Below are 21,667 nucleotides of genomic sequence, written 5' to 3' on the forward strand. Positions count from 1 at the left end.
ACTTTCTTGTTAGTCAGAGATTTATTAATGATAACATTGAGTTTTATACAGCAGTTACACCAGAGATATTTACCCTCCTGACTAATTTTGCCAAAAGCTTTGGATATAAGAACTTAGATGAGATTATAAAGTGTACAACAGGTTTTAAAAATGCTTACTGTTTTGAACTGCAGTAGGCCTGGTTGATAAAAGCATGTACCTACATGCAGAACTCCAATGTGGGCACACTGAGAATTCACTGGCATAAGACTTTAAATATCACAATCCCTTGTGCTGTACTCTAAAACGACCACAACATATCAACCCTATAAAGAATGTGTCATCTCAAAGTTCCCCTCCTTCTCTACATCTAAACAGTCATCTATGTTCTCTCCCCCTCAAGGACAGATTAATAACGACTAAGTACTTTAAGAGAAAAATCTCTAATTCCCACCAATACAGGAGAAAGGTTGAGTGGAATTTGGCCTTGCAACAAGCTACACTCTATATAATATAAAGTACTCATGTTGCAAAGTTTACACAGTCTCTATAAGATGGGTTTAGAAATAAAACATACATTTGGGAAAATTTCAAGCCAAAAATTGCCGCTCTAAGGCTGATGCAATTTAACATCTTCCACAAACTTGACTGACCACCAAATCAAGGTCCAGGAGACAGGGTAATGAAGATTAGAAGCAGTCAGTAGCTACAGGTGTATGTTTTGGCAAGCACCAAACATTAAAAATTTTTCTTATTCTATTATTATATTTATGTTGTAGAAATGAATTCACAAATGCTTGAAAATTAAAACGCAGACTGATGCCAGCTACATGTTCCTTACCAGATCTGTTTAAATTAAATGGACTCACAAAGAACAGCTGAACTGGATCTCTCTCATTGGCTTGGTCCTGCAATTCCTACTGATGTGAGTAATCCCTCGTCATTCAAGAAGTTCCATGCAAATCAATGGGAAAAGTCATGCAACGCTTAACCAGGTGAGAAAAAGTTGCAAGATAACTCACTATGTCTACTATTGCCAAGAGTTATTCTCTGACACTGGAAGGGCAGGAACATTTATTTGGGAAAGAATTTATTACTAACATGGTAACGACAGCATCATAGAAAAGCTATTTTTGGAATGAAGAGCAAGCTGGCTAATTTTGAAAAAGTGAGATGGTGTGAAGAACAGGAATTACTGATGTTTATAGAAGACAGAAATCGACAGAAAATATAAATGCAAAAATAGGGATCTCAGATTGTCTTGGAGGAGAAAGATTAACATACACTAGTTCTATGGGAGGGGATTATCCTATGAATTAAAATATATACAGGAAAAAGTACCAACATCGGCTTTGAGTCAGACCTCTGCCAAGGCATCTGTATACCAGCTGTGAAGCTGTACAGGGCCCATAGTTCTGGCAGACTTCTCCAACCACAAGAGGGATTCCACAGTAGCACAGATTCCTAATAGCCCCAGGCATAGAGGATGTGGCTCCAGGTATTCTGTGCTACTGGACAGGGAGATGCTGCGGCACATAGTATAACAGAGCCATCTCTGGGGCTACTCTAGTTTATGATGGGCACCACTCCCATCATGCTGGCTGCCTCCAGAATCAAGGAGATGCAAAGATCACAGAACCCCCACCTCAAAGACCTCTGGAGCTGCTCCCAGGTCAGCTTCACTGCGGTTTAGAATTGGCTCTGTAAAGCTGCCCATTAGAAATCTACATTACTCCAGTTTTACCCTCTTTAATCTTATCAATATTTTGATAGAAGTTACCCAACACTCTCCAGCATCAGGTCTCTTTATAAAGAGAGAGATAAAAAGAAGATTGATCTTTGAAGACCAGAGCAATACTACTTTGGGACACATGATAGTGTTAAATTCTTTTAGACACTTTCAACAGATTTCAACAGTTATCTTGTTGGAGGAGTTAGGAAAAAAGCCAGACCTTTTGAGAAGTGGATATGCTGACTAGCATAGAATACCTGCTATTGCACTTTCTACCCTTCGTCCTGTATCATCAACTTGTGATATTAGACTAAGCTTTTTGGGTGTATCCATTCTAGGGGGAAAGTGTGGTTTATTTGCGGGTTGTTGTTGCTTTTTTAAACAAATGGTAAAACTGATGTGAACACATTTATAGTTTTAACATGTGAGGGTAGGTCAAGGGAACAAGCTAATGTTAAATTCAACCTACTAATACATTTTAAAAACAACTGCCTGTTGATGCTACAATTTTGTCTCATATAAATGTTAACATAGTAAAAGATGTCTTTTTTTCAGTTAAGACAACACCTTTGAGCCCGAGATTTATTTGCTGAGAACAGTTTACTTATTCTACCTTCCAAACAACTATATGCAAACACTAAGAGGGTGTAACGTCACTGGATTTATAGCTGCAACACTATGAATTAGAAAATTTTGTTGCATTTTTATCGTGTAGTCAAAGGAGAAGTTACACTCTTAAAAAGAAACAAATGGATATGATATGCTGCGGGAGGTCGGGGGGAAGAAGATGTGTTCTATAAATTGAATGTAGCAATGGGTTCATTATGTAAATATTTGTTCTGGAATGCTGTCAGCATACTTCTTTATCACTAGCCAAAAGAACACTAAGTGAGGGTTATAGCCTTCCAAAGCCACATAAAGGTCAATGCCAAGGAAGAAAGACAGGTAAGTAAAGGACTTTTTATAAGCGGTTTCCATATTTTTGCTGTTAGCTGCAGTGATCAAGAAGCCTGGTTGTGAATGATGACATCAGAAACATTAAGTGGCTGGCTATTCAGGGAGTACTAGGGATAGCTAGAATTTTTCTGTCCACACCATTTTTCCAACAGAAAGTTAGGAGTTTGATTATGTAAGATTCTTTGTGAAGAGTGTCAGCTCTCTGTGGAAAACCGACTTTTCATAAAAGACCAATGTCCAAAATATTTATAGATGGTAACCATAAATTTTGATTAAAAGAGGCTGCCCTGGTGCCCCCTGGGAGTTGTGGTTTAGGTTCCTCCTACTATCATAATCCTACAGGCTGGATTCCCCAGCTGGAACACATGTCCTATGATGAACCATGGCCAGAGACTCCCATGAGGTACCACAGCATCCTACCAAGAACGGAGACCATGGTGCATGCTGGGAGATGCAGTCCACTCAGGACATCCCTTCCCCCATACAGAGGAGACTAGAAGCATTGGACTCCCAGACTACAACTCCCATGAGGCCCCATCTCAGCTTTTCCAAATCAAAATGGTCTTTTTTTGACAAAAAGGTTGAAGGGCTCCATGGAGTTAAAAAAAATTCTGATCAGCAAGTACCTAGCCAAAGATAGAGAACAAGGTGTTTTTTGATCAATGTAATGAAACTTTTAGGAATCCTGCCCAAGTAGTAGATCTCACTACTAAACACTTAGCAGGAGGTACCTCTTAGCGAGCTGCATTCTGGTCAGTAGTACAATTTGCACTAAGAAGAAGAAAATTAAATACACTGGGGGAAGGAAAGGAGGAAGACTTAGTATTTTGTCCAAAAGCCCATTTAATTTGAAAAGGGTGAAGAAGTCAATGAATAGTACAGAAGCACAAGTTTTGGTGAATTTATTGGTCTCATACACACACACACATATATATATATATATATATATATATTGGGAAGGCTTCCATTTTCTTTGGACAGTTGCATCTTTTCTTTTCCAGAATGAAAGGTTCTTAATAGATGGTCACTTAATGGAAAATGATAACAGGCAGGAGGCATAAGGCCTTTTCCAGTTTAATAATGTGTTCTGAAAACAGATCAATTGTCTTTGCTCCCCATTTGGTTTTGTTTCACCTGCGTGCGAACAGGCATTCTAAAGGACAAGTTGTTCTAGTTTTACTGTAGTTTGTACTTCTCAATCATCTGCTGAAGTGCTATTTTTACAGGGTTCTCCCCAACCACCACCATTAACCTGAAGTAAACATAGTAAAACCTGAGTAACAAGGAGACTACTTTTCCCCATTCTGGAAGGGTAGGGAACGCCAGTGTCACAGAAGTGGATTGAGACTGGACCAAAAAATTACGTATGGAGCCTTCCCACTACATGTCAAGTTCACCGTGCGCAGCAGTGACAGAGTTGCTGGTCTAAGTCCAGTTCCTAGCCAGCAGGTGCCAACATCACAAGTATCACCTTCAGCAGAGATGCCAAGAATTTAATGGACATGCAAATTAAGATGGCTAGCACGCAGAACTCCAGAGTTTGTGGGTGCTTGGCACCTCTCAGGATCAAATGCTACCATGTTCTCAATCATAAACATGAAGGGTAGACAAGGCAGTAAATGACCGATATTTTTTTGAAGTTGCTAATGATTTGGGGTGTCCAACTGAAGTCCCCTTAAGAGAGGCCCAACTCTTACAAAGTGCCGAGCAGCACATACTGAAAAAGCAGGCCCCTTTCAGATCTTTTACCCTCCCAACCCCTGTGTGGTGTGAAGTTGGGAAGTGCTATTATCCCCATTTTATGGGTGGAGAACTGAAGCACAGAGAGTCTAGATGACTTGTGCAAGGCAACACAGGAAGTCTGTGGTGGAACAGAGAATTGAATTGAGGTGTCAGGTCCCAAGCTAGCACCTTAACCACGGGACCCTCCTTCCTCTAGCTATCTACAATATCCCAAATCTCAAAACCACTAGCCTCATTTTACAATACTGGCCAATACCATCTGCATAAAAACATGCAGAATATTTTAGTGTTAACAAGCTGTGCATGCACATGCAAAATAACCACATCATGAAGTATAATCTGATAAGCTATCTAAAAGCTATATCTGATACACAGATATTCTTGTTAAGGTTCTTTAAGGGAACACAGCAAGGCTGGTTTATTGGTCAGCCCACAATCTGCCTTTTTTCCTTTGGAAAGTTCATTGAGTAACAGGATATATGAGGGGGAAGAAGAAAAAAAAAGTCAGAGGGGGAATGATAGTCTTGGAGTTAAAGCCATGTACTGGAGGACGGCATTCAATTCTCCTCTCTGCCACAGACTTCCTGTGTGACTGTGACCAACTCATTCTCTATGAGTCAGTAGGGATGTAAAATGTTAACCGGTAAACTGATAAGCATCAGTCTTACCGGTAATGTATTCAGTTAACGTTTAAATGCCTAATATGCGTCCAGGGTCCTGGACACCGGCATTGTGCCTGGGGTTCCAGCTGCTGGCCTTGGTACCCTTACCCCTGTCCAGGTTCCCCCCCTGCCCCCGCTCCTCTAGTTCCCATGCCTATGTTGTGTACTCGTTAACAATTAATCCCTGTGAGTCAATACCTCAGATCTATATACCTGGGGAAGCAATAGTATCCCCAACCTCAGAGATGTTGCAAAGTCAACTTCAGTAAAGTTTGTGAGATGTTATGGTGATGGGAGAAATACAAAAACACTCCCTCCATTAAATGATTCATGAATATCTTACCTCAAAAAGGATATCTGGAACCTAACTCACCTTAGCAACTCTACAAATAGCCAGTGTGTACAAAACAGAGGAAAAAAATCCAGAGAAGGAATGATTTCAAGCTCCACAGGGTTACTGTAAACAGAAACCACACCATTTTTTCTCCCTTTAAAACTGATTAAATTACATTACTCAAAACTCTCAGCACATAAGACATTCATGCAACGCAGGCCAACTGTCTAAACTTGCTTTATAGTCTACGTGCTTAACATACTTCTACTGCATCACATATCTCCTACTTATTTTAAGTTTCATGGTTGGCTGAAGAACTAGGAAGTCTACAGCTGCGACAGTGTTTTACTATCATATTTGTAATGTGTTCATGGAGACAACACCTGGGCATCTCTAAAAGTGACACAATGTATCAGATGGAATTAGTATAGTATGCTCATACAAACAGCACTATGAAAATAGCCTGAATGCAAGAATGAAAAGATACACAATGAAGCAGTGTAAAAGACACTGCAGTAGAAGCAATCAGAGAGGTCAGTAAAACTGGTCTCTGCTAATCCCAACTCCTTTGTATGACCTGCAGGGATAACATGGACACAGAAGGTGGATTAATAAACCCTGACAGTTAAAAGGTTAAGAAACAGCAGCACTTCTGTGACCCTTGTTCAGGAATTCCACAAACTGTTTTCAAATAAGAGTCTGTCTGACTTAACTATAGAAACGAAATATATGTGCAGTGCCCTTTAAAATGTGAATAAAATATGTGTAGTGCCCTTTAAAAACCACAGAATAAAAACGTGAAGCACGTCTATAGGATGACCCCCCCTCACCCCCCGAATAACTTCAAAGGTTCATATAAACACAAATATTACAACAGGTTGTGTTTTAGCTCCTGGATTACTTTCCTTGCAATAAAGTGGAGATATTAACTGCGATCTGGTTGTTCTACTGAAATTGAAATTAAGTATTTCACATCACAACATCCATGATTTTGATACAGAGGAAGTTTATTTTACAAACATATATTGATATTTTTCTAAAAAAACACTACTCCCCCCCCACACATATATATATCTGTGGGTAAAAAGTTTTGAAAGCCACATTCTGTTAATTTATCAGTAAAATGGCTTTCAAAGCTCGCATTTCTCTCCCGCACCCATAATAGCTCCTCAGGATAAGAGGGATTTAACAACTGGTGGCAATCGCTCAAACTACTCCAGAGAACTTGGTAGTTACCGCAGCACAGACAAGAGCGGAGGGAAAAGTGGTTTCGGGCTCGGGCACAATAAAGTATGTTTGCAATTAGCAAAAGCAGAAACAAAGGAAAGAAAAGTGAGGGAAAAAGGGGGGGGGGGGAAAGGAGCAGCCCAGACCAGAGCTGTCCGATCCAGCAGTGACCTGTTAGAGAGTGACCCTGGCTGCGAGCCCGTCACAACTCGCATCGACGCAGCCCGGGACAGCTCGTGGAAGACACAAAGTTGCCAAGAGAACCGCCCGCGCGGGGGGGGTTCAGGACTTGGGCAGGCGCCTGGTGGGAGCTCCCAATGTGCACTTTCAACCGGGCCCTTCAGGCCCCCTCCCCAGACGCGGCCGGGCCTGGGAGGGGTCAGGAGAGCGGGACGAGGCGGGGAGAGAGGGGTAGGACGCGCGGGGGAGGAAGGGGCCTCTCTCCGCCCGGGAGAGGAGAAGCAGGAGCAGAACGACCCCCCGCCCCCAGCAGCAGAACCGCAGCGCCGCGAGCGAAGGCAGGCGCTGCCCGTACCCCAGCCGGAGCTGGCGGGGGGGGGGGGCGGCTCGCCCCTGCAGTGCCACCTTCCCCCGCTGCCCCGTCTCCGCAGGGACTCGTGGGGGGGGGGGCGGCCCCCCAGCTTTGCAGCCAGAGGGGCGACGGAGGAGGGGCTCCCCCAGCTCTGCGGTGACGGGAAGGCTCCCCCCCCCCACCCGACTCTCTGCCGAGATCTCCCGGGGAAGGGACGTGTCCGCCCCCCGCAGACTCAGCCCCATGCGGCCCCCCCCCCCACCGTACTTCCCCCAACTCCCGCAAACTCGCTCACTCACCCCGCGGGCGGGGCTGCTCGGCCTCCTGCAGCGGCGGGGGACAATGGCTGGCGGCACGGGGCGCTGGTGCAACAGGCGGCGGCACCCGAGCGCTCCCGGCGGCTCCCTCCCTCCGCTGGCCCGACGAGCAGCCCTGAGCTATCACGCATGCGCCATCTAGGAGGCGGCGGGGCGGGGGGGGGCAGAGGAGGAGACCCCCCTTCTCCGTCCCCCTAGGTTCCTCCTCCGAGCGCGCGGGGCGGGGGGGCGGGGAGCGGGAGGCCGCGCTGATTGCACGGCCCGGGGGCTCGCGGCTCCCCGGGCGTGGCGGGGAGGGAGCCCGGGCGGCTGGAGTTCACGCGTGGGAGATGCTCCTGCCCCTCCCAGAGCGCTTTACCAGCTTGCATCGATTGACCCTCGCGTCGCTTCCTCCTCCCCGCGTGACTTACCTGTTACCCTCCTCGCTTTACAGGTGGGGAAACTGAGGCACGGGTCACTTAAGTGGCTTGCCCAAGATCTCCTGCCCCGCAGTCCTGAGATGAGCTTTCGCGGGTAGGTCATCGTTCCCCATCGGACAACACAGTTACATCTCAGAGATGTACAGTATTAAAAGGACAATAGCAATTTTCCCTCTGATGGTATTCACCCCTTCTTGTCAATTGTTGAGAACAGGCCACTTCCACCTTGACTGTATTGGCCTCATTAGCACGGATCCCACCCCCATGGTAAGGCAACTCCCATCTTTTCATGTGCTGTAATATATATACTGCTTACTGCATTTTTCACTCCGTGCATCTGATGAAGTGGGTTTTAGTCCATAAAAGCTTATGCCCAAATAAATGTGTTAGTCTCTAAGGTGCCTTAAGGACTCCTCGTTGTTTTTACATCTCAGAGACTAATTGATATATATTGTAATTCTTTGAGAGATGGGGTAGAAAAATAGGTGGTCTGCAGATTTTAAAGTTACTATTTACCTACATAGAAGATTACTAAATTATCATCCGTTAGAGTTGGGGAACTCCTCTCCAGACTCTGGGATTTTGTAACATTTCAGAACCTCTCCCCCATTTTATGTTTTAGATTTCCCCCAGCATCACTGAGCTTCTTAAAATATTCTCCTCCCCCTCAAACAAATAATTTAAATTCTCAAGGGATGGTGTAGTTTTAAAAGCACCTGTATTTCTACCAAAACAGAAGCCTGCTCTGTAAAGAAACATGCAGCAGCAGTTTGTTGTAAACCAGTGGAACCCAAATCTCAAAATTCTCTTCTAAATGCAGGTCCTCTTTGGATATCCAAGGGCACTCCCACTTTGCTGGCACACCTGAGGAGAGGGCATGGCACTGCCAGACCTTTCCATCATCCCAAATTGTGGGGAGCACAGATTAGGGCAGCTGCAGGGCTACTCCGGTTATGCTTTCTGAAACAATCCCATAACGGCTTGTACCTCTGGGTCCAGGCTCAACAAGAGCAAAGCATGTTCTGACTCACCCACAGTGTGCCTCCGACAAACTGGGCAGGCAGAGAATAATGTATAGCTGGTATTATTTATGTTATTCCGCTTGGGGATTTTCCCTGTGTCAAGGGATTCCCCAGCAGCTTTAAGCCCCTTTGCACCACTGGAGCTACACAAAGGGCATCCACATCAGGCAGATGACATATCTGATGTTTCATACACATGGCACAAAAAATAAAGTCTTTCTCAAAGGGTATATGATGTCTGGTCAAAAGCAGGGGAAAGCACAGGTTACCTGCACACAGAAGACCATCCTACCCTTACAATGGGCTAAATCCAGAAGTTTTCACTTAGGTTTTACTCAGTTCCACTTCATTGACGTCAGCGGTACTTTTGCCCCAGGAAAAACCGGAGGGAGGGAGGGAAATGAGCACAGAGCTCAGTATCTTGTCCCAATAAGTTTTTATCTCTAAGCTGGACATTCTAGTTTAGAGGTTCTCAGACAGGGATTTGTGGTCCACATGGGCTTTCAGGGGTGGGAGTAAACAGTATGGGAGATCTTCAAAGTGCCTGGGTGAAATCCTGGTCAGAGTCTTGAAATTGACTGCAGTGGGACTGGGATTCCACCTGTTTCCCTGTACAATTTATGCATTGAATAGCAAATTGTGATTGGGTTTTGCTTTGTTTTTTGATGAAGAAATTACAGCTTTTCCCAGACTGGGAAGAGAGATTGCTGGTCTCCCAAGGCCTGAGAAGCCTTGTTTTGATTCCAGGGAGGTACTTCTAGTGAGTTTTATCACCTACATTTCACCTTGATTTTTCTCCCTTCTGTGCGACCTTTTCCAGTTTATTCAGCTGCTCTCTGAATTCTAATTAATTATAGTACTGTGCTTTTTTATTGAAGTTAAAGGAACATGGTTTAAAGCCCTGGATTTATTTTTATATGAAGGAAATAACTTTCACCCACTAAACTTTAGCTTTAGTTGTGTGTTTCAGTTTGTGTTACATTTCCAACATGCCCTCCTCCGGCTATTATAAAGTATCTCCTTCTAGTGTTTCTGGCATCATACACTCTTTAGCAGTGAAATGTGATCCTGTGCAAATAAATGTGGCGCACATGTATCCACCACCACAACATTCTGTTGCATTCACCGTATAAGTGATCCCTCCAGAGGGAAGGACTCATTTTGTCGTGTTTGAGCTGCTCACAGATTAGATGCACATAGTATATCATTTTTTCTGCAATGAGTCTCATACCTCTATAACCCTCACAACAAACCTATCAGTTGAGTACATATGATTATCCCCTATTATACACATTGTGCAACACAGAGGGCCAAATGCAGCCCTGACTTACACTGCAAGGAAAATGTGGCTCAAAAAGTTTGTGACTTGTCAAACCCACAAGTTAGCAGCAAAGCCAAGGCTAGCAGCACCTATTTCCTGTCTTCTAGTAAGCCACTAGAAATCATTACCTCACTAGAGCAGCTTTTGTCCTAAAGGACCTAGAGCACTGTACTAAGTAAGGACTGATCCTGTGCCCATTTAAGTCAACAGAAAGAGTCATTTTAAGTGAAATGAAAGACTGCTCAGGCCCTTAGATAGTGTACAAGAATCATTTCACCATTGGAGTAATATAGTCACTTCTTGGTTTGGAACACTTCTGCTGTTTTACCACACAACAACGTTATGTGAGCAGTTAGAAGAACAAGATGAGAAGAACTTTCCCAACTGAAGCTGCAAGGGATGGGAGGGGAAGGGGGATTGGTAGGGACACTATAAGGACCCAACTTTTAATTTGATGAAACCATCTAGATTAATACCTCTTCCCTTGTAAAATGTGCCATGGATTCTTTAATGGCTATGACTAGTCAGTCCCTCATTTTTATCTCTCATCAGACAGGAAGTCCAGCAACACATTATTGACTTATAGGAAAGAGTGCCACCTAGTGAAACCTCACTTCCTGCAGCACCGCTGTGTCCCATGGAAGTGTTCCATCAAAGCAGTGTCCCTGCGCAGCCCATAAGGACAAACACAATAACAAGGTGGCATGGTGACAGCTGACTAAATCTTTCCATATAACATATGGAAAAACATATTTTTCCCCACTTAGACTTCGATCAAGGGAATGTTTCTGCTTTAGCAGCTAGGTATACAGCAGACAACTCCATACATCACAAGTCTTTCTCACATAACCACTATACATTTACACACACACTTAACAGCTGTAAACACTTTCAGGAAGTTCTTTAAATGAGAGAAAGCAAAACTAAGCAGTCTCTTGAGAGATTGTACCCTAATTGTAACACTCTCTGCAATGAAGTCCCCTGCAATGGAGAAGGTGTGTCAATTCACCTTCAGTCTGATCCACAACAGCCTCAGCACTGCTGTTCTCTATCAAGTAGATATTGCCAATTGGATAAAACTGTGCAGTGAGTTTGTGATGTAGGTGAAGTAGGGACCGGGTTATAGTACATTGGCTCTGAGGACCTCAGAGTGCTTTCTAAACAGGTTAGCCTCCATTTCCTACCTGTGAGGTAAGTAAGTGTTATGCCCATTTCACTGCTGGACAGAGGGCGTAAGTGAGATGCCTCAGATCATGTAGCAAAACAACAGAATGGGGAATCAAACTGAAAGGCCTAATTCATTGTTGGACTCCAGCCCTTTTCTTCAGGCTGGCTAGCTCAAAGCGGCTATAGAATAGGTATAACCCAGCCCACCAGGAATACCACCGGCACATGAGGATCTTGATTCCAGGGGAAGAGTCAACTCCATCAGCTCTATACCATCTGCACATTAGGTCTGGGCAACAGAGGTCCAGATGGGATGGCAGGGGGAATATCACACAGATGAGGTGTGGGCAGGTCTGGGGGAGAGAGGGAGGGGTGAGTTAGATGAAAGAGCATAGCCTAGGCACCCTTGAAATTCCATCCCTCTGCAAAGTCCCATAGGGCTCTTTTATTACTAATATTGCAGTGGCACATAGGAACCTCAGTCATGGAACAGGACCCCTTTGTGCTGGTTCTGTCCCAGAGAGCTTGCAATCTAAGTTGAATCCAGGGCTCAGTTTAGAGCAGACTTTAGGGATACTATAACTTGCACTGGAAGGTGACAAGGCCCCTGCAACCCCTGAATGGAGTAGATATAAACTCCCTGCCAGCTGTTGCTGCACCAGTGCCTATCCCAGCAATTCCTGACTCCCAGCCTTCTGTTCCATTTACCAAATAATACTTTTTAACTGCAACCATCTTCAAGGTGATTGGGGTGAAAGACCTGTGCATTGAAATGGGGTTTTTAAATTATTTTTAAAGTCCTACCTATGCATCCAAGTTCCTCACCCCAAATAATTCTTGCAATGGGTGCATTAGGTGCACTGCTAATGATCACCCATAGAAGCAGATTAACAGTAGGTATTGACAGAAGGACATACAGTAGTTTTCCTGAGTCTGACTGTATGCCCACGTTCCCACATCATTTTCTTTTTGACTCATCTTCAAAAATGTTTACATCATGTTTCACGAATTGCCATAAGCCGAGCCAGCCCAGATCCACGTTTGAATTTTTTTGAGCGAACAACAGGCAATAGAGAATCATGCTTTATTTGATCTGTTTTTCAGCTTTTTTTTGTCCTGGAACCAGCTGCAAGGAGCTCAGTCATTGCCCATGTTACAGATTTATGTGCGAGTTGCACCAGTGTGACAGTAGAATTTGGGCCTGTGCAAAGATTCTGAATAACTGGCTATACTAGCATGAATTAGCAGTATGACTCCATTGGCACTGATTGGTAGAAAGCAGCCAACACAGTAGAATCCATCAAAGGAAGCAGCTATGATTAGAAACAAATGTTCATTAAGTTTATGCAGCTACAAAAACAAGACCCTGGACATTAATGGTACAGATGATACAGGCTGCACATGATCTTAGTTTTTTAATTGTATGTGTTTAGGGCCTGTGAAAGTGAGGAACTGGTGCTAGCTCTAGGTACTGCCCTAGGAGATGTGCTAATACCACATCAGCTGTTATTCTAATCGTAACTCCGCTCAGAAGCTCTAACAACACACCTCTGTACTGTCCTATAAGCCCCCCTTGGTATCTGAGTCCTGTGCTCCTATTGAGCCAAGATTTTATAATGTGGCCAGATGTCCAGTAAGGAATAAGATGAGATCACCAATCTAGATTTCACTTGTGACCAAAACTCAGGCAGGGTTGGATTTAGGTCTCTTAGGTTGCCATACCAAAGAGAGCAGAAATGCAAAATGAAATTGATTAGAAATCTGGTTCAGTCTTGTGTGAAGAGCTTGTTGCAGAGGGAAGTTGTCAGTTTTGTTTTGTCTCAAGCTCTGGAGGAAGTAGCTACAAAGAGAACAATCCCAGTCAGATTTTGCAGTCAGCTCTGGGGATAGATTAATATCAAAGGATATGAAAAAATCCTAGTCAGTTTCCTTTTGTGCATTACTTAAGAGTGCATACTATTTTGAGATAGTCTGTATTCTTGAGCAGAATTCCCCATTAGAAAATAGGGGACAGCACTGAAAATGACACAATCTGTGGGACTGCAATAATACACTTTGGGGTCTTTTTATTGGCCCTCTGATTTCTAAGCCTTTAGGGTGCATGTGGGTCACATTTTCAAGCTTTTCCTGGCATCCACAAGGGCTATAAATATTCATTAAAAAAAGAAAAAGCTGCGATTCTCTTGCAGTTTTTTGATTCCAGGAGCTGGGGCTTTAAACAAAAACAAATATCACAAGACTTGCAATATAATCTTGAGCGTTGGCAATGTTGTGTACCTACTGTATAAGAGAAGCTTCAGGGTGAAAGTCAGAGTGAAAACAGGCAGAGATATAGCTTAGAGCAGGGGTGGGCAAACTTTTTGGCCCAAGGGCCACATCTGGATATGGAAATTGTACGGCGGGCCATGAATGCTCACAAAATTGGGGTTGGAGTTCGGGGGAGGGGGGGGGTGCGGGCTCTGGGGTGAGGCCAGAAAAGAGGAGTTCAGGGTTTCAGGGTGCAGGAGGGTGTTGCGGGAGGGGGGCGGTGAGGGCTTCAGATGGGGGTGCAGGTTCTGGGTTGGGGCTGGAGATGAGGGGTTTGGGATGCAGGAGGGTGCTCCAGGCTGGGACTGAGGGGTTTGGAAGGCGAGAAGGGGATCAGGGCTGGGGCAGGGGTGTAGGCTCTGGGTGGCGTCTACCTCAAGCAGCTCCCAGAAACAGCTACATGTCCCTCCTCCAGCTCCTGCACGGAGGTGTGGCCAAGTGGCTCTGTGTGCTGTCCCATCTGCAGTCGCCGCCCCGTAGCTCCCATTGGCCGCAGTTCCCGGCCAATGGGAGCTGCAGGGGTGGCGCCTATGGACGGGGCAGCGCACAGCGCCCCCTGGCTGCCCTTAAACATAGGAGCTGGAGAGGGGACATGCCACTGCTTCCAGGAGCCGTGGCATGCATGCGTGGGGTGGCCCTTGACCCCGCTCCCCAGCGGGAGCTTGAGGGCCAGATTAAATGGGCTAGTGGGCCAGATGAGGCCCACGGGCCATAGTTTGCCCACCGCTGGGCTAGAGGGATCCTACCATGGGGCTAATACTGTGCCTTCAGCTACTTTGATCAATTCCATTCCTATCACTTTAAAATAAGCGGCCACTGGGAGCTGCGGGTGGCCATGCTTGCGGACAGTCAATATAAACAAACTGTCTCGCTGCCCATCCGCGGATAACCCTGATGGCCCACGTGCAGCCTGAGGTTCGCAGGTTGCCTACCACTGTTCTAGAGGATTGGTGTCCTTGTCTCCTGTCAGTGCTTCTCTCCAGTCCAGTAATACTTTCAGGGGTATCTGCTTGACCAGAGTTTCTCAACCTTTTTGATACCAGGGACCAGCTTACTGCTTTCCTAAACTGTGTCAGGGAGCTTTCAGGGACTGGTGCCGGTCCACGGACCGGTCATTGAGAAACACTGTGCTAGACCCATTGTTAGTCATTTCTTGGCAGCCTCGGCTTCAGCTTCTTTTTTGCCATTATGCAGGCTGTCCTGAGGTAGGGATATGGCATGTTCAAATTCCTATGATGTAGCAAACTCTGGAAATGCCTGACAGGCAAATGGAGGTCGATTTTCTGTAGTTACGATCGCTGGAACCCCGTGGTGGGCAAACTGTGCTTTGCAGCATTCACTAATGGCAGCTGCTGTTGTGTGCAAGTGATCTGTTTCTCGGTAATCAGAGTAGCAATCAGTCATCATAAGGTATTCCTGACCACGCACAGTAAATCAATCCAAGGGTAGCTTACTTCAAGGTCATTTGGTTATTTAATATGTCTTGAGTGGTCCCCAGTCTGGTAAACTGTGGAATAGTTTCTCAAAGGAGGCAGTGGAAGATGCATTGGGTGGGCCATTTCAATCTAGAATGGACAAAGTAATGAAAAATAGCTGCACTACGAAGGAATAGGCTAGATGATCAAATAGGGGTCTTCCATCTCCAGTTTCTATGATTCCCTGTTGTTAGCTGGCTAGGAATTCACTGCAGATACTGCACCAAATCCAATGACTTATGAGGCCTTTGACTTCTCTGTTCTTTTGCGGGCTACACAGGACATCTTAACTCCTGGCTAGACATGCTTGAGGCTCTGTATAAGTAGAGTGTGTGTTTTTGCTTATTATTATTATTATTATTATTATTATTATTCATTGTTTGTATCACAGAGGCACCTAGAAGCCCTGGCTGAAATCAGAGACTTCTTGGGTGAAATGTTGTACAAACACCCAGTAAGAGACTGTCCCTGCGCCAAAGAACTTACATGGTGTAAGTGGGCTCAGGTTTCATTGTAGACAAAGGTATGGGAGTTCCACCCTGCAGTAGTATGTTCAGTGCTGTTCTTAAATTAATCCCTCTGTGCTTTGCTATCCTGACTGATCAATGATTTGGAGAGTATGAAGTGCACCATCCATATGGGTACGTCTCTGCTCTGGACATACCACTTTTCAATCACACGAAGGCAGCCTGAGGGCCCCAGTAGTCACTTTCTTATGGTACTGATTCTCTGGACAGAAATTCAGCAATGAACATCAGGGAGTCTTCTTGGTACTGTTGATGCACGTTACATGTTTTAGTTTTCCTTAACATTGTTTAGAAGTGATTGGGGCTAAATACATTTTTGGAAATAGCTCTCACATATTTGTGGTTGAGATGGGTCCAAACCCAAACTCTGGATCTGAACCCTCCCCTTCACGCCCACCCCCACCAGTCCTCCCACACTGGAAGATGGGGTTTGGAACCTGAACCCAATTCTGGGTCAGAATTTTACAATTGCGTCGTATTGTCTATAATAAGCCAAAACAAAAGCTTTTAAGGGTTTAAACTTGGGTTTAAACTTGGATCCAAATGTTGTGTCTCCAGCCTTTTAGCTTGTGATCTGCGTCCACATGAACGTGATCCTATCCCAGAAGATACTGGTCAGACTCACCACATTCAAAAACAATGGTTAGGCGTTCTCGCTATACCTGAATTTAGTTTCGCCGTCTTGGAAAAAATAAACACCCAGTAAGCAAAAAAATGCAAGCACAGGATTGTCAGCCAAGGAGTGATTAAAGTGACCTACCTATCTACAGGACAAGTACAGCAAAGGCAAGTTTCCTGCTGTCCCCATCTAGCCCATGTGACTCAGCCCTGAGCTGAAGGAAGCTCCCCTCCAGCACGGAGGGAAGTTCAGTCTTTATGGTCCATTCAGACCTTGGCCTCTGCTGAAAGACTCAAAGACAAAAGACTCAATTCTGCCAAGCACTGAGTGACTTGCTATGGTGTTGGATGCCCCCAACTCCTACTGAAGCCAATGAAATTACACCAGACATGAATTTGGCTGGCTATCCTTTGGGTGAATCTATTGATTTATGGAGAGCAGTTGAAGACCTTTATGAGGATGAAGGAACAGATCTCTTCCTCCATGGGTTGGGTAGTTTGATCACGTGCCCAGGTGTCAATAACACTCTTTGTAGCTCCAGTCTGCGAGCCTGAAGGATTGTCCTTCATGACTGTTGAAACCACAGGCATTCCCAGGCACACTGTATCTGATTCTGTAAGTTAGACCATGCAGAACATCTCTTTGTTAGCTATAATGTCACCTTGCAAGGTTCACATTAAGCTTCTTACACAAATGTGTTTTAAACAAAAGGAAAGTGAGTTCCCAGACATTCTTTCAGCTGTGGTTGGGACCAAACTAGTTCAGGGTGAGGCTAGCTGCAGTTTTCATTGGAAGAATTGGAAACAGGATAACATTTTGGACCAGATGTTTTCAAATGTGCATGTTGAAATGAACGTGTGAAAGACCAGTCAGATGGTTGTGTGCATTAAAAAAAAATTAAGAACTTCATTTTTTAAAATAAAATTTATTTCCAAAAATGCACCTGCAGAATTTGCATGCTCATTTACCACAACCGCATTCACATTCTGATAACTGCACCTGACAGACATTTAACTGATCGTTTCCAAGCAGGATTAATTGGTTGTGCAATGTGCTTGTGCAATGTGGCACATGTAGGTGCAGATCATGCCATAGCATTGTTGTACCCAACTGAGTCTAAAATTCTGGCCCTGGGTTTGCAACTAAAATCTCTGCATGGAAGCAATTTGGGATTTTGTCACAGCCTTTTAACAGATCTGGGTAACAGTGACCGTGCTTCCAGCTAAGAAGACTGGATATGACATCCTTGGAGCCCATTGCCAAAGCTCTGAGCATCAACCACAAGGGATGTCTTGAAAGTGAGATGAGGTGCTTCCTACTTCTAGCAGCTGAGCATGTTGCTTCCATTGCGCTAGTCCCTGCCAGCAAGGGAGAGGGAAACTTTAACTCTAATACCCTGCCAGCCAGGCCAACACCCCCAAAATGCTGTAGAGTGAGCAGGAGTCATCTAATGATGTATTCTGAAGTCCCTGGGGGGATATAGTTTGCCGGGAGTGTCAAGGGGAGGGTAAGACACAGCTACAGAAGCTCAGAAGGGCACTGCTTAGAAGTTTGTGTCTTACATTTCTTTATGGTGGTCACCAACACAGTAACATCGGGGCCATTGGGTGATCATTATCAGATGGATGAGTGTTATGGTGCTGCCTAATGGCCCTTTTTAGTTTGCAAAAAGTGTGTGTGTGTTTCTTTGTTTCCTTGTTTTAAGCAGGAGAGAAAGCAATTACTCCAGCAATTATTATTGTATGTATGGTTTGCGTGCCATGGCAGACACAGGTGTATATTGAAAGAATAAATTACTAGGAAGTAGATGTTTTGGCAGTGAAGATACATTTCTGTAAGAAGCTTAATGTGAGCCCAGGAGGAGTCTTGCAAGGTGACATTATGGCTAACAAAGAGATGTTCTGCATGGTCTAACTTTCAGAATCAGATACAGTGTGCCTGTGGTTTTAATAGTCACGCAGGACAATCCTTCAGGCAGGCAGACTGGAACTACAAAGAGTTTTATGGACACTGGGTTCAAACTAAAAACCATGTGGTTTCCAAATAAAGACATAATAGAATAATAGAACTTAGTTAAGATTTATTGGTTCATGTACCTGTAATCTCCCTTCCCCCCTCCCTAGCCTTATGCAAGTGCAATTCCCTGTGATATATTTTTCAGCATTTTGTCCAGTGTAGTTTTTAGGGACTTATCAATGAGACTTCTATCACTTTCTCTGGGAGATCATTTTGTGGTCTAATAGAGCTCCGAGTTTAAGCTTCCTGCTATCCAATCAAAGTTTCCTTTCCTTTTTCTTTGAAACATGCCTAGTCATTTGCATGTGATCAACACTTACTAGATAAAGAGAGGCATTTTATTTTCTCTGCATCCTTTATTATGAATTCTTTTGGCACTAAACCCCATAAGCCTGGTCACAGTGAAGTCATTAGCTTCCATTCATGTGCAAGCCACATGTCCTCCCCTAACTGTTTTCATTGTAACTCAGCATCAGTTGCTTAACTGGCTGATTGAAAAAAGCATGATCAATAAAATGCTGCAAAGCAGGAAGGATTATTAATCCCCAGGCAAACTGACTTCTTCTAAAAGCATCTTTTGACAGATGGGTACACACTGTGGCTGAATGTACCGAGACAGAACTACCAGCATCCTCCAGTGCTACATAGTACAAACACAGGAACATAGGAATTGCTATACTGGATCAGACTAAATCTATGGAGGGGGTGGAATCTCCATCCTTAGAGGTTTTTAAGGCCCGGCTTGACAAAGCCCTGGCTGGGATGATTTAGTTGGTGTTGGTCCTGCTTCAAGCAGGGGATTGGACTAGATGACGTCCCGAGGTCTCTTCCAACCCTAATATTCTATGCTTCTAATCTAATATCCTGTCTTTGACAGCAGCCAGTACCAGATTGTGAGGCAAACTCACAGCCAGACCAGGGCTGCTCACTCAGCTGTCAGAACTTACCCTTGGCGACCAGGTCTGTGGCAGCAGCCGAGGGGGAGGATCTCTTCGTGGAGCCCCTGCTACACTCCCCCATCTCAGTGTGCAGGTGGCATAGTCCCCCTTGGTGTGCCAGAGGTTGGTTCTGGCTGGTACCGCCAGGATTGGACTGGGTGGACCCTCTAGTTTAGGTTTAACACAGTACTATACAGTATTTGCTTTTTTTTTTTGGTCTCTGCTGCTGCCTGATGGCATACTTCTGGATCCAAATGAGGTTGTGTGGTTGACTGGTCAATTCGTAACTCTGGTGTCTGTAACTCTGAGGTTCTATTGCACAAGTAGCCCCTCTATTTAGGGACTCAAACGAAGCAGTAATTGAACCAGAAAAGAATCTGCTAGGCATTATCTTACCAGAATGTTGCAGTCATTTAAAAACCTGCCAGCCTTTTTATATAGAAGATGATAATGCAAGGTAGAGAGAGGCACAGAACAGCGATCCATCTAGTCTCGTACAGGGATTGGCAACCTTTGGCATGCGGCCCATCAGGGTAAGCCCCCCCAGTGGGCTGGGATGGTTTGTTTTCCTGCCGTGTCTGCAGGTTCGGCTGATCGTGGCTCCCACTGGCCGCGGTTTGCCGCTCCAGGCCAATGGGGGCCGCGGGAAGTGACGACCAGCACATCCCTTGGCCCATGCCACTTCCCGCAGCCCCCATTGGCCGAGAACAGCGAACTGCGGCCAGTGGGAGCCGCGATCAGCTGAACCTGCGGACGCAGCAGATAAACAAACCATCCCGGCCCACCAGGGGGCTTACCCTGGAGGGCCGCATGCCAAAGGTTGCTGATTCCTGGTCTAATATCATGACTCCCACAATGGCCACTGTTGGGTGTTTTTGATTTAAGCAGCCTCCCCATTTCTCTCTCTTTCACACACACTAATGTATCTCATAAAGTTTCTTCCTGACTGTGGATCTTCTACCTGATGAGCTAATGGGGGTGCAATGCTCATTAGGCCAATAGAGACAGCGGGGAGACACATGATCATATGTAACATTTGCCAACCAGCAGAGGGCATTGTTGGACATAATGAGCCTGCGTGCTCACACACATTTCATTAGGATTCTGGCAGCTGTAAGCACAAAACACCTCAGTTAAAGCTCAGTGACAGAGCTCTCTGACCTTCGCTCTTTCCATTACTAAGGATTACCAAATAGCAAAGTCAAGTTCATCACCATAAAGCCAAAAGCTATAGGCTCCCAAAATGTCAGATTTAATTATTTTTAAAATAAGCAGCCACATTTTTATCTATCACCATTTAATCAACAAAATCACAGGCATCCGGCCCTTATAACGTGTTAAAACTCTTTTTAGCAAATCATCACTGGTTTATTTCGAGGGTCATATAGTGTCACCTATTTCCTTCCCCGTTGTTAGTCATTTATCTAATCATTTTAAAGGGGAAAAAGTAGCAACTGAAATATTTTTCAATTCCCCTGGTGACTCTTCCTTCATTACATTAAAATAAATAAAAGCACCACTTAATTTTCACAGATCCAACTAATTTAAAACACTAAAGGCCCTGCACATATCGCTGCATTGTGAGATATGGACAAAAGGACCTGTGCTCTGAAATTGCAGCACAAAAAATATTTTTTTCATGGACTTTAATGTTCAATCTATGTTCCATCCTTTTTCCATAGCCTTTTGGTGCATGTTCAGACAGTTCACAGCCTCCATAGGGCCCAGCACAAAACAGAAATAATGGTGTGTTTGACACCCAAATGGAATTCAGGGTAAGAGCTACGGAGGGCCTGGGGACCAAAGGGCCAGTGCCAAAAGGTAGGAGAAACAGCATCATGTGCTAGTGAAGGAGAGTGACAGCCCTGGACCTAGGCCCAGATCCTTAGCCCATCCCTTTAGTTCTCTTTGCACGGTTTCAACAGGGACTTAAGCTACCTTATAGGGCAAGGCTGGAGTACAATGTGTTCCAGCAGTCTCTTGGCAGCCCTTATTACGCCAGCACAAGTTAGAGATGGTCCAGCCTTTGGATTAGAGCAGAAAACAGGTGACATAAAGCCACCTATTTCCCCCTCCCTCATTCCCATGTGCATCAAGCACTGCTCTGCCACACCTCCATTTGTAGTAGTCCATATGCCAAGATATGACAACACCGAAAAGAAAGCAAACACAAACCACAGTGATGACAGTGCCTGGGAGTCCAACCAATCCAGTGACGGAGACACTGGAGACGTTGTTAAAGAGTACAATGGCGGCCTCTAGTGTCTCTTGCTAGAATATTTTTTTCTATATTGATTGCGTTTCTCTCCCTGATCTGGTGCCACTTGTTAGGGTGGCACGATACCAAGTGTGAAAAATTGGGACCCTTTTTTT

At 44.8% G+C, this 21,667-nt stretch overlaps 1 protein-coding gene across 3 annotated transcripts in view; it reads right to left on the bottom strand.

Moving 5' to 3' along the window:
• The window catches only part of AKAP13 (A-kinase anchoring protein 13), a 325,968-nt gene extending 318,377 nt beyond the window's left edge, over positions 1-7,591 (bottom strand). For all 3 annotated transcript variants that reach the window (XM_084642499.1, XM_084642498.1, XM_084642496.1), the window contains exon 1: positions 7,466-7,591. The gene's annotated coding sequence lies outside the window, so the exon portion shown is untranslated. The remainder of the gene's footprint in view (positions 1-7,465) is intronic.
• Between the last annotated feature and the right edge of the window lie 14,076 nt (positions 7,592-21,667).

This window comes from Lepidochelys olivacea (genome assembly GCF_965140295.1).
Source record: "Lepidochelys olivacea isolate rLepOli2 genome assembly, chromosome: 10".
Classification (NCBI taxonomy): domain Eukaryota; kingdom Metazoa; phylum Chordata; order Testudines; family Cheloniidae; genus Lepidochelys; species Lepidochelys olivacea.